Genomic DNA, 11029 nt, shown 5'->3' with positions numbered 1-11029 from the left:
TTTATTTCTTAAGTGAGTCCTTCCCACTCACCTCTGCAAATCACCAAATATTTACCTGGCAAGTTGCCCCACACCAGTAGACATTCCTAAGCAAGTAAGGTCAAAACTTGAGTAACTAGCCCCGTTAAAACAGTGTGACTACAATAGTACGTCTTAATCTGGAAACCGAGGGATAACTTGTATTGTCTGAGCATAAACCCTAGTTTCCCGCAATGTATTCAGTTACTTATTATAATAAAATAATTTTAAAGTCAACCAAAATGTTTTGGAGAAGGTTGAAATGAGAGGAAAATAGAGTTGAAATTATCAACCGATTTTTATTTGTCAGCGTTTATAATACATTGATAATGAGGCTATTGCCAAGCATAATATACAAAAATAAAATATTTACCGTTCAAAGTTGAATTAGTTCACTAATATAGAGAGAAACGGCGGTGACTTTAAGACTCTTTGTATCGTAATCTGACGCTGATATATCTTCTGTTATGTGTCAAAAGGTTGATTTAATTATGTAAAATATGAGCTACGACAACATATATTGGCTATTTTTTGCACTTTTGATATGTCCAACTCGCCCTTTACTAAAAATATAGCGGCTAATGATATATTTATATTATCTCTTGCAATAAAAATAGGAAGTGTGATTATATAATGCAAATTCGTTCTCAGTTTCTGGACACACATTCAACCATACATCCAAAACTCGAATTTTCTTTACGCATATTAATATATACAGAATTGTTTTATAAATAATATAAATTAATATAAAACTTAATACAATTGTTTTTCATTATACGGTTATAAGAAATAACTTGGAACTCTTACACCTTTATTTTACCCTAATAGGTAGTGAGTGACTATGCAGAACTATGAATAACAACAGCACTACCACAGTACGGTCAGTTGAGTAGACGGTTTAAGTAACTCCTTCACATTTTGTGTGTGTTACCAAGCAAAGGAAAATTTTGATACACAAATGTAGACGAAATGTTTGTTAGCTGATCTTTACGAAATATATCAATCTTGGTGCTGGAATAATTACACTATTTCTTTTATATCCATCCACACGATATCTCGATAACAAACTGACTTATATACAAGGAATTTTGCACGAAGTTTAATTTATATATGAGGAATACTGATAATAATGATGGTGTTCTATAGGATTTAGTTGAGCTTCAGCAAATATTTTGACATTAGTCGTATGGGTTACCATGAGGAAATGAGTAAATGGCTGATAAAATAAATGTGTAAACCAACCGTTTACAATCATATGAAATATTAACAAGTCATACTTTTATTTATAGATTAGAATAAATATACTTTAGACTGGAGTCATTGTTAGAATTCGGGGACCATATTAGACTTTGGCGCATTCTTACGTTGCAGTACCCTCGCTAACTTACTGAATGTAGAGAGATTTATTGGAAGACTTACGAAGATTTATTGGAAGAGTGCTGCTAATCATTGATCATGTAAAAAAAGTGAATGTATCATGTGGCAAAATATTCCAAGAAATATTTTATTTATAATATTAAAAGTTTTCAAAAAATGTTATTTCTTTATAGATAAGAATGCCTTCTACGATGGTGCATGTCCAACAACGGAGTTTTGCTGAAATTTATTGATGCCTATTACTCAGTAGGTTGACACAGTTTCTTTTTTCTTTTCCCAGGGAGATGTAAACATGTATTCTCTATATGGTTGTATGTATGCCTCTCTATATGTCCGCAGGAACTATATAAAACATGCAATATTGGATTTTGCATGCAACCTTAACCAATCCTGTTATGCAAAATGTGGTGTGGAATAGTACTGCCTTGTTTAATTAGATATATTAAACCATGACTTAAAGTTTTTCTATACATTTTAATATTACCATAAATGATTAGATACTGTGGATTTTCGACCATAGCTCTATTCTTGGATACACGTTTGTATAATAGGAATGACAAACTGTTGGGTGACTCACATTTAATAAACTATAACGAAGTATCTAAAAACGATAATACTCGTATAAACAATTTTAATAGCCTGCATTGCTTACGTTGTCTTATTATTAATAGATTTTTCATCAATATCAGAAACATTTATAAAGATCAAAACAAACACAATGATGTCAATCGAATATAAAATATACAACTAATTTAGACAGAAATAGATTTATAGAAGATGTTCTACTGACATATTATTGTAAAATGTAAGAAACTTTGAGGATATTAATACAACAAAAATACTTAACAAAAATATATATATGTTGTAAGATAGACAAATACAACAGTTTGTCATGCATTAAAAGGAAGAAGAGAAACACTAGATCGACCATTGACCACTAATGACTTGTTAAAAGTAAAAACAATCTGTGTCTACTTTTTCATCAGGGATAGGATATAATTTAATACAATTTTCTCATCGATATAGTCCTCAGTGCAGTAAAAACAAAACCACATCAAAAGCCCTCTAGCCTAGCCCTAGTGAGCGCGCGTTTTTGTGTGAACCATAATTGGACTCAGTCATATATGAGCGTCAAGTATGACCTTTATTTACTCCGGTCACGTAACACACGTCTACCGATTTAATTCCGGTACGTCATGCATTACCTACGAGAAAAAATTTTATTAGGGACGAATAATGGTAATACATATTTTTCGTAGTTCTTATCTGTGTCAAAATATTCAATTTATACAACGAAAAGAGTGAACCGGCAGACATTTTCATATCGTTTAGTTATTGGCACGTTACTGAATTTGAATATATTCTTACTAATACTTATGCAGTTAATGCTATTTTGATTTGTAAAGCTAAAGGAAAGATACAAAAGATACCAAGTATCCAACTATCCGATACTTTTAAAGCTATTGCATGGAAAGAATCTAAAAGTGTATTATATAACTATTACAAGGCGGTTCTTAAACAATAAATAAATACAATTATTTTAAATAGTGAAGCACACTTCTTTATGAGAGTAACCTTATAATCTATGTAACTGGAAGTTTCTTTACATTGTCTACACAAAAATTCTTGTCATCACGCAAAAAATTTTAGTTTCGGACAGAAGCAGAGTTATCGACTCTTCAATATTCAATCGTCTGATCTACGAGGTGTGACTAATGCGCATTAAAAGTACTGAAAGTTAATATATACATACACATGTCTGACGCTGGAGGGGGAATACGGCCTCCAAATACAAATAAACTACATAATGCTTAATTATTTTATGATTTTAATATGTAATAACTACAAAGTTATTTTAAATAACCATTTTGTATATAGCTAATAATATACATAATTAAAATCTTATTGAAGCATTTGTGTTTGGAAGTTTAACTACGTTAGATTTGATATTTTAAGCTAGAACGACGGCCTTTTTTATACTCCTATGTACCATACACATTACTTTGAGAGATTAAATAATAATTGTATTAACTCATTAATGCTGAAACGTTTTATGAATGACATACAAAAGACAAAAAAACAAAAAAAAAAACCCTGGAAGTGTATGATATAACGATATTTTAAATCAATCCTGTTATCCAATATAATCATGCACCTTCATTTACGAGGAAGAACAACTCTACATAGGAGTGAGAGGCTCTGGCGAAAATACAGACATTTAAAGCATATTATGTGTTTCATGTTTGAGATATCCGACAGACAGGCAAACGGAGGGAAAGTTCATTTTCCCAGCCTCCATACAGATATGACAGAAACTTCATTACTCACTAAGGGTTTGAATGATACTAAGCTAAATCCCATAGGGGGTCATGAACCATAATTAAAGTCAATATTGTCTGTGTATAAACGAATTATCATGCAAAACTGCTCATTGTCAGGCTTCGCTAGAGAACGCCAAACCCCATAAAGTGACACACACCATGGAACAGACATACATCTAGAAGAGTAATGGTACCATTATTCCTTGGTATGATAAAATATACCAAATTTCGAGTGTGTATTTTAATTTGTTCCCGAGACATCGTGCGGAAAGTTAGGCTTCGCTTCCACTCAGGTAATCCACATGAAGAGGTATGCATCCACAATGATCTTAATGTTGTTGATTGATAAAATTAAAGGTTCTAGCACATTTTAGAGTCTAAATGTCAAATTATTTATCAAAAATTGTGAGGACATACAAAGATATGAATAATTTTTTCAGATATCTGAGGGGAAGTCCTCTGTAACGTCCAGACTATGAGGTTAAAATACAAATAAACACTAAAAATAATTTTAATTTATTTATGCAACGAACGAAATTATCATATTTCCATTAAACATATTAAACTTGCTTATACATAGTATTACATATGTTCTATACATATACAACAATGTTTGTACTTAAGTTGAAATTTTACGTGCGTGTTGTAAAATATGAGCAAACATTTAAAACTAATAACTTATCACGAAATTACAAATAATTTTATTGGCAAATAAATTACATAATTATATTGAAGGCTCTGCCCCGTGCCTTCTCAGTTGAGTTCACAAATTCAGTAATCCTCGTGCAGTGAAACGCATCATTGGTCATCCTATGAGATTATCGGTGGGTACAAGGTTTAATAGTGACACATGTTCATCATACGAGCTCGTATAATTTCCTGTGTATCCTATTTTGTAACTTTACAAACAAGTTCCAAAGCAATATCATTATGGTGGGTTTATTTCACACATTAATTTGCGGCAAGTTCTTTGGAGTAAATATTTACTGGATGTTTTCTAATAATTAAATATGTAGACGCATTGAGTCAAGCTCTTGAAATTATAACAAATGTAGTTTTATTGACTTTTAAAAGTCTTTGTGACTTACTTGGTTAATAAGTTTTTAGAAAATATTTGAATTTTAAGACGATAAATATGAATATAGCATTTAAAATATACTGACATGACCATGTACATAATAAAGAAGAGATAAGTCGGGATTGTGATGGTGACCGCATCGTATTTGACGGCATCTACGGTAGAGACCGCCACTGAAGCTCATTTAAAACTTTTAAACACACACCAAAGGTCTATGTGGAGTTAAAAATTGTAAATTATTACCATTTTGAAAATTCGTATTTTTATGTAATTTGATGAAATGATACATTTACGAACAAAAAATCTAAAGACATCTAGGTTTTTAGATTCAGCAGGTACCCATGCATATGGTAAATACACATGATGAGTGAGTTAGGGAGGAAGATACACATAAATAAATTTAGAAGCTGTTTTCAGACAGTCTGTGAAAGACAGATTGAAAGTCAACATCGTGTCCAGTTTTGACTAGACTCATCATCATCAGACTGAACTACATTGTATCTACATTACACACGCTACTATGATTTATACTTCAATGTTTACCCAAAAAAATACGATTACTTTCTTATTGTTCTTGACCCCTTCAAAAATATTTCTTATATGCTAAATCTGAAACCTGTAACCCTCCAAGTATTTATAAAAGTAACAAAAATAATTATTTTTATTAAATACCAAAAGAACATAATAAAGAGATGGTACAAGATACTGACTTTAACTAATAACAAGTTTAGAAGCTGAATGGTAAATATTTACTATCCGAAAAGTAAATAGAGTTATTACGTTCATGTTGTCGGTACTGCATATAGCATAAAACTGATGTTAGTTCTTTAAATATCGTTGATTAGATTTATATGCAGTAGTAAATTTAAAAAAGTTATTACTCATTCCACAAAAACTGTAGTGTTAAACGCAAATCATAACAGTTTTTCCAAATTTCTTGTTAAAAGTTTAAGCAGTTTTAAATACAAATTATTAAATGATATATTTTTAATTGCAGAATAACAAAGTAGTAGCGAAGCTTTACAAGACATGAAAATATAGTCCATGAAACTTAAAACATTCACCGTAGTTATTGAATGAGCATAATCAAATTCTAACAGTAGACCTAGCGCCCCTTGCGGACAGGGCTCTGATTGGTCGAGAGGGGGTCACGTGATCCAAGATGGCGGCTAAGCCCCGCCCCCTGCGGGAGAAATTCCCTCATGTGCGGGAGAAAATTCCCTCATGTGCGAGAGAAATTCCCTCATGTGCGGGAGAAATTCCCTCATGTGCGGAGAGAATTCCCTGCTCACACTCTTATCGTAGTGTTTTGGGGTGATTTGGGGTGTCAAAATCGTTGTTTTTCGGTATAAAATCGGTGATTTGTTGGGTCCGGTGAGGGAAGAAAACGAGGGACGGAGGGAATTCCAACATGGCTGCGCCCATGTATCACGTGATCAAAACAAAAACCAATATGGCTGCGCCCATGTATCACGTGATCAAAAAAAACCCATTATGGCTGCGCCCACGTAAACATAACCTCACTTTTTTCTCGGCGGGGATTTCAAATAAAACGACTCAGTAAAGATAAGCTATTTATTGCTACATAATCAGTGGTCACCGTGGTCAGCCTCCGGGTCCCTTGCGGTTACCTGTAAAAAAAAACCAGACATGTAACGACTGCAACCGCAAACTTCCTATTGGCCGGAATAAACGCGTTTCTGATTGGTCTAAAATAGCCGCCAAGCACTCTGATTGGTCGGTGTTCTACACAGTCGGCAGAGATTTCCCTGTCTCGCCAGTCTGGAGGTGGACGTCAAAGAGGTAAGACCTATGTCGCTCTGTTCCTTGATATTGCACAACATTGTGTAAAATTATCAAGACAAGAAAACCTCGCTAATTACTAATATAAAATAAATAAGACATTGCTTACATACCTACCTAGTTACCCAGATATTATTTTTTAATATATTACTGTTGCAATGGAATCTCAACCTATTGAAGTGGACCCAGAGTCTCGTAGGGAACTGGATCCTGTAAAAGTACTAGGAAAATACGAGACGTATGTAAAAAGATACAGAGTTTACGGTACCAAGACCACCTTCAAATTTAATACAGTACCAGACAACGTAAGTGAAATTGACTGGATAAAAACCGGATTTTCCAAATTAGTCGATGAAATGAAAGCGAATTGTTCAGAATCCGACTATCTCGGCTTCACTCTTCACAGTTTAAATTTGAAAACCAAAGAGCCGGGTTATGTAGCGTTTCGGCCGGTTCATCAAGTCAAAAGTGATGTTTTATTCGAAATTTTTGGTGGGATAATTCAAAGTAATGCCGAATCCGTAAAGTCAGCTGATACGTTTAGAGTAGAGTGTACTAGAATTAACCTTCCTGTAGGTAGTGGTAGAGTAAGACCAGGTTTTTATAATAACTTTAAAGAAGAATGTAAAGCACGTAGAGGTATCGTAGTCATTAAGAATAGCGATAATCTGTGCCTAACGCGTGCGCTGGTAGTGGCCAAGGCTAACGTTAAAAAAGATCCCGAGTATGAATCGATAAAAAAGACAGATGTCAGAGACAAACAACAAAGGCGGAAAAATTGATGGCGAAAGCCGGGGTCCAAATGCCTGAACAGGGAGCGGGGATCCCCGAACTTAATAAATTTCAAGACCACCTGAAAAAGTATAATATTACAGTTTATAACTATAACAGTAAAGGCCGAGATGTTTATTTTTCAGGTACTAACTCCGATGCTCAGTACAAAATAAACTTGTTGTATCACGAAGGTCACTACAATGTAATAACTAGCCTAACTGCAGCTTTTGCGTGCCATTTTTTCTGCGAAGCATGCCATGTCCCTTATGACCACAAAGGTTTACACAGATGTTCAAATATCTGTGCTGCGTGTCAAACCGTTTCTCCACCGTGTAAAGAGGAGCATGGGGGAATTTTATGCCCTGACTGTAACATGACCATGAAAAATCAGATCTGTTTCGCAGCCCACAAGAGTCAACGATGCAAGTCTGTCAAAAAATGTTTACAGTGCCAAAGGCTTGTCTTTCTCAACAGTCGTAAGTCAAAACATGTGTGCGGTGAAGTCTTTTGCAAAATCTGTAACGATTTCATGCCCCCGAACCATCAATGTTACATGCGGGTCGACACAAACAAACCAAAAACCAAAGACTTTCTTTTCATTTTCTTTGATTTTGAGACCCGTCAAGATGAAATTTTAACGGAAGAATCTAGAGTTCATAAAGTTAACCTTTGTGTTTCTCAACAATTTTGTTGGAAATGCATTGGTGGGGAAAATTGCCAAAATTGTACCTCCCGCACTCGTGTGTTTAGACAAGACCCTGTAGTAAGATTCATGGATTATGTAATGGATGTTAGGAAAAGTTTTAAAAACGTATGTGTAATGGCTCATAACGGTCAGGGTTTCGACTTTCAATTTCTGTTAAAGTACGTTCTCGAACAAACAAAATTCACTCCAGAGCTAATTATGCGTGGCACTAAAGTGATACTTATGGAGTTGGACAATGTGCGATTTATCGATTCGCTAAATTATTTCCCCATGGCCCTCTCTGCACTACCCAAAGCCTTTGATCTCCCCCCGGAGAAGAAGAAGGGTTACTTCCCTCATCTTTTCAACACTTTGGCAAACCAAAATTATGTAGGCCCCATACCACCCAAGGAGTACTATTGCCCTGAATCAATGTTTGAGAAGTCTTACAAAGATTTTGAAAATTGGCACAACGATCAACTTAAACAAAATGTAGTTTTTGACTTTCAAAAAGAGTTGGTCGAGTACTGTATCTCCGATGTGGAGATACTGGCGCAAGCGTGTATTAAGTTTAGAAACATGTTTTTGAAAGAATGTAACGTAGACCCGTTCATGGAAGCCTGTAATTTGGTTTTTAGACGGAATTTTCTCAAAGCCAACACTATTGGTCTAGTCCCAAAGAACGGATACCGTATGGTTGATAACCAATCGCCTATTGCTTTACAATGGCTTACTTGGGAGGAAGACCAACGCGGTATTAGGATCCAACACGCAGGACGGGAAAGAGAAGTAAAAATTGACGGTATGAAAGTAGACGGTTTTGACGGGGAGCGCGTATACGAATTTCAGGGCTGTTATTTCCACGGGTGTCCTAAATGTTTCAGATACGATAGGGAAGCATCCTTGCCCGATGATCCCTCAGACTCCCTGCACTTAAGGTTCGAGAGAACCAAATCCAAAATAGATAAACTCCAAAATTCCGGATACGAAGTTATTGAAATGTGGGAGTGTGAATTCAATAAAATAAAGAAAGAACAAAAATTGGATTATCTAAATTCTCTCCCCATTCTAAACACACTCCCACTCAATCCCAGAGATGCCTTCTTCGGGGGAAGGACAGGTAATGCTAAAACCTTCCACAAGTGCGAGGACGGGGAAACAATTCAGTATGTAGACGTTTGCTCCTTGTACCCGTTTGTCAATAAGTTTTTGCCTTATGTTTTATCCCATCCAAAAATCTTTGTAGGTGACAAGGAGTGTAGAGAAAGAGGCATGGAGGCCGAAGGACTCCTAAAATGTAAAGTATCGCCTCCGCTAAATTTGTACCACCCCGTCCTCCCTACACGTATGAATGGTAAATTAATGTTTGTTTTATGCCGTACATGTGGTCTAGAAATGCTAAACACGGACTGTAATCATAGCACCGAAGAAAGAGCATTGACAGGGACATGGACAATGCAGGAAATACGCAAGGCTGTAGAAAAAGGATACAAAATTTTAGAAATGTACGAGCTTTGGGATTATAAAATTATTACTTACGAAGACGGTGGCCTTTTTACGGATTTTGTAAATAAGTTTCTAAAAATTAAACAGGAGGCATCGGGCTACCCCTCCTGGTGCCTCACAGAAGAGGATAAAGCCGTGTATATTCAAAATTATTACGAGCACGAAGGTGTCAGACTTGACCCTTCCAAAATTGAAAAAAACGGGGGTCTTCGCTCTCTCGCAAAATTGATGCTAAATTCTTTCTGGGGAAAATTCGGACAGAGGGAGAACCAAACTAAAACTTCCATCATTAGAGAACCCGACGAGTTTTTTAAATTACTAACAAGTCCCGGGACACAAGTAAACGCCATTCAAGAAATTAACGAAGAGGTCCTCCTTGTTAACTGGCAGAACATAGACGAAGTCGGTGAATCCCTGCGAACCGTAAACGTTGTGCTCGCGGCCTTCACCACCGCACACGCTAGACTAAAGCTGTACAGTTACTTAGATCGAATAGGCAAACAAGTACTTTACTATGATACCGATAGTGTATTGTACATACGTAAGGAAGGTTTGTACAGTGTCCCCACAGGGGACTACTTGGGCGAAATGACCGACGAGTTGGTTGACTATGGTCCAGGGTCATACATAGTAGAATTTGTTTCCGGAGGCCCCAAGACTTATGCCTATCTTGTTTGGTCCACTAATAAAAACGCACTAGTTGAAGTTTGTAAAATAAAAGGCCTTACTCTAAATTTAAAAACTAGTGAAAAACTAAATTTTTCAAAATTAAAAGAAATGGTACTTTCTGAAAGCAAGCAATCATTAGAGATCACTGAGAACCGCATTAGGCGTACTAAAGACAGAAACATAATTACCGTAGAAGAGACTAAAATGTTTAAAGTGACTGGACCAAAACGCAAACACGAAGGTAAGTATGAAACTCTACCATTCGGTTACAGTAAAAGGCTAAAAACTTACAAGTAACTACACTCTGATCCCATTAGTCGATTCGCTCGCATCTCCTCTGCTATTCTAAGTACACTCCTCCGATCCTCCGTAAGTTCACAGACCCGCCTTCCGCATATCAGTGAACTTTTTCAAAGTCAAGGTAATAACTCTTTGTTCATCTGACATGTTGACACTAACTAACTAACTGACTGACTTATAAAGACGCACGAGCCTCATACTCCCCACTATCACCGTCACCAATCGCAAGCGTGAGTCCTGTTCCATATATTGATTTTTAAAGACTTGCACATGACAAGGCTATGCCCCGGACAGCTTCAGGGGTTCTGGAAGCGCGAGTGAATGAGACCTCTAAGGCCGGCGTAAAACCTGTAAGCCCTGGGGTCACGAATGAAGGTCACTGGCGCGGCCTAACAGCCCGTAAACCTGAATGTTGTGTGTGAATGAGACCTCTAAGGCCGGCGTAAAACCCGTAAGCCCTGGGGTCACGAATGAAGGTCTCTAAGGCAGGCCTAAACT

The sequence above is a fragment of the Homalodisca vitripennis genome, unplaced genomic scaffold, assembly GCF_021130785.1.
Source record: "Homalodisca vitripennis isolate AUS2020 unplaced genomic scaffold, UT_GWSS_2.1 ScUCBcl_2201;HRSCAF=6719, whole genome shotgun sequence".
In the NCBI taxonomy this organism is placed as follows: domain Eukaryota; kingdom Metazoa; phylum Arthropoda; class Insecta; order Hemiptera; family Cicadellidae; genus Homalodisca; species Homalodisca vitripennis.
The sequence above is the reverse complement of the archived record's forward strand: the minus strand, read 5'-3'. Positions refer to the sequence as shown.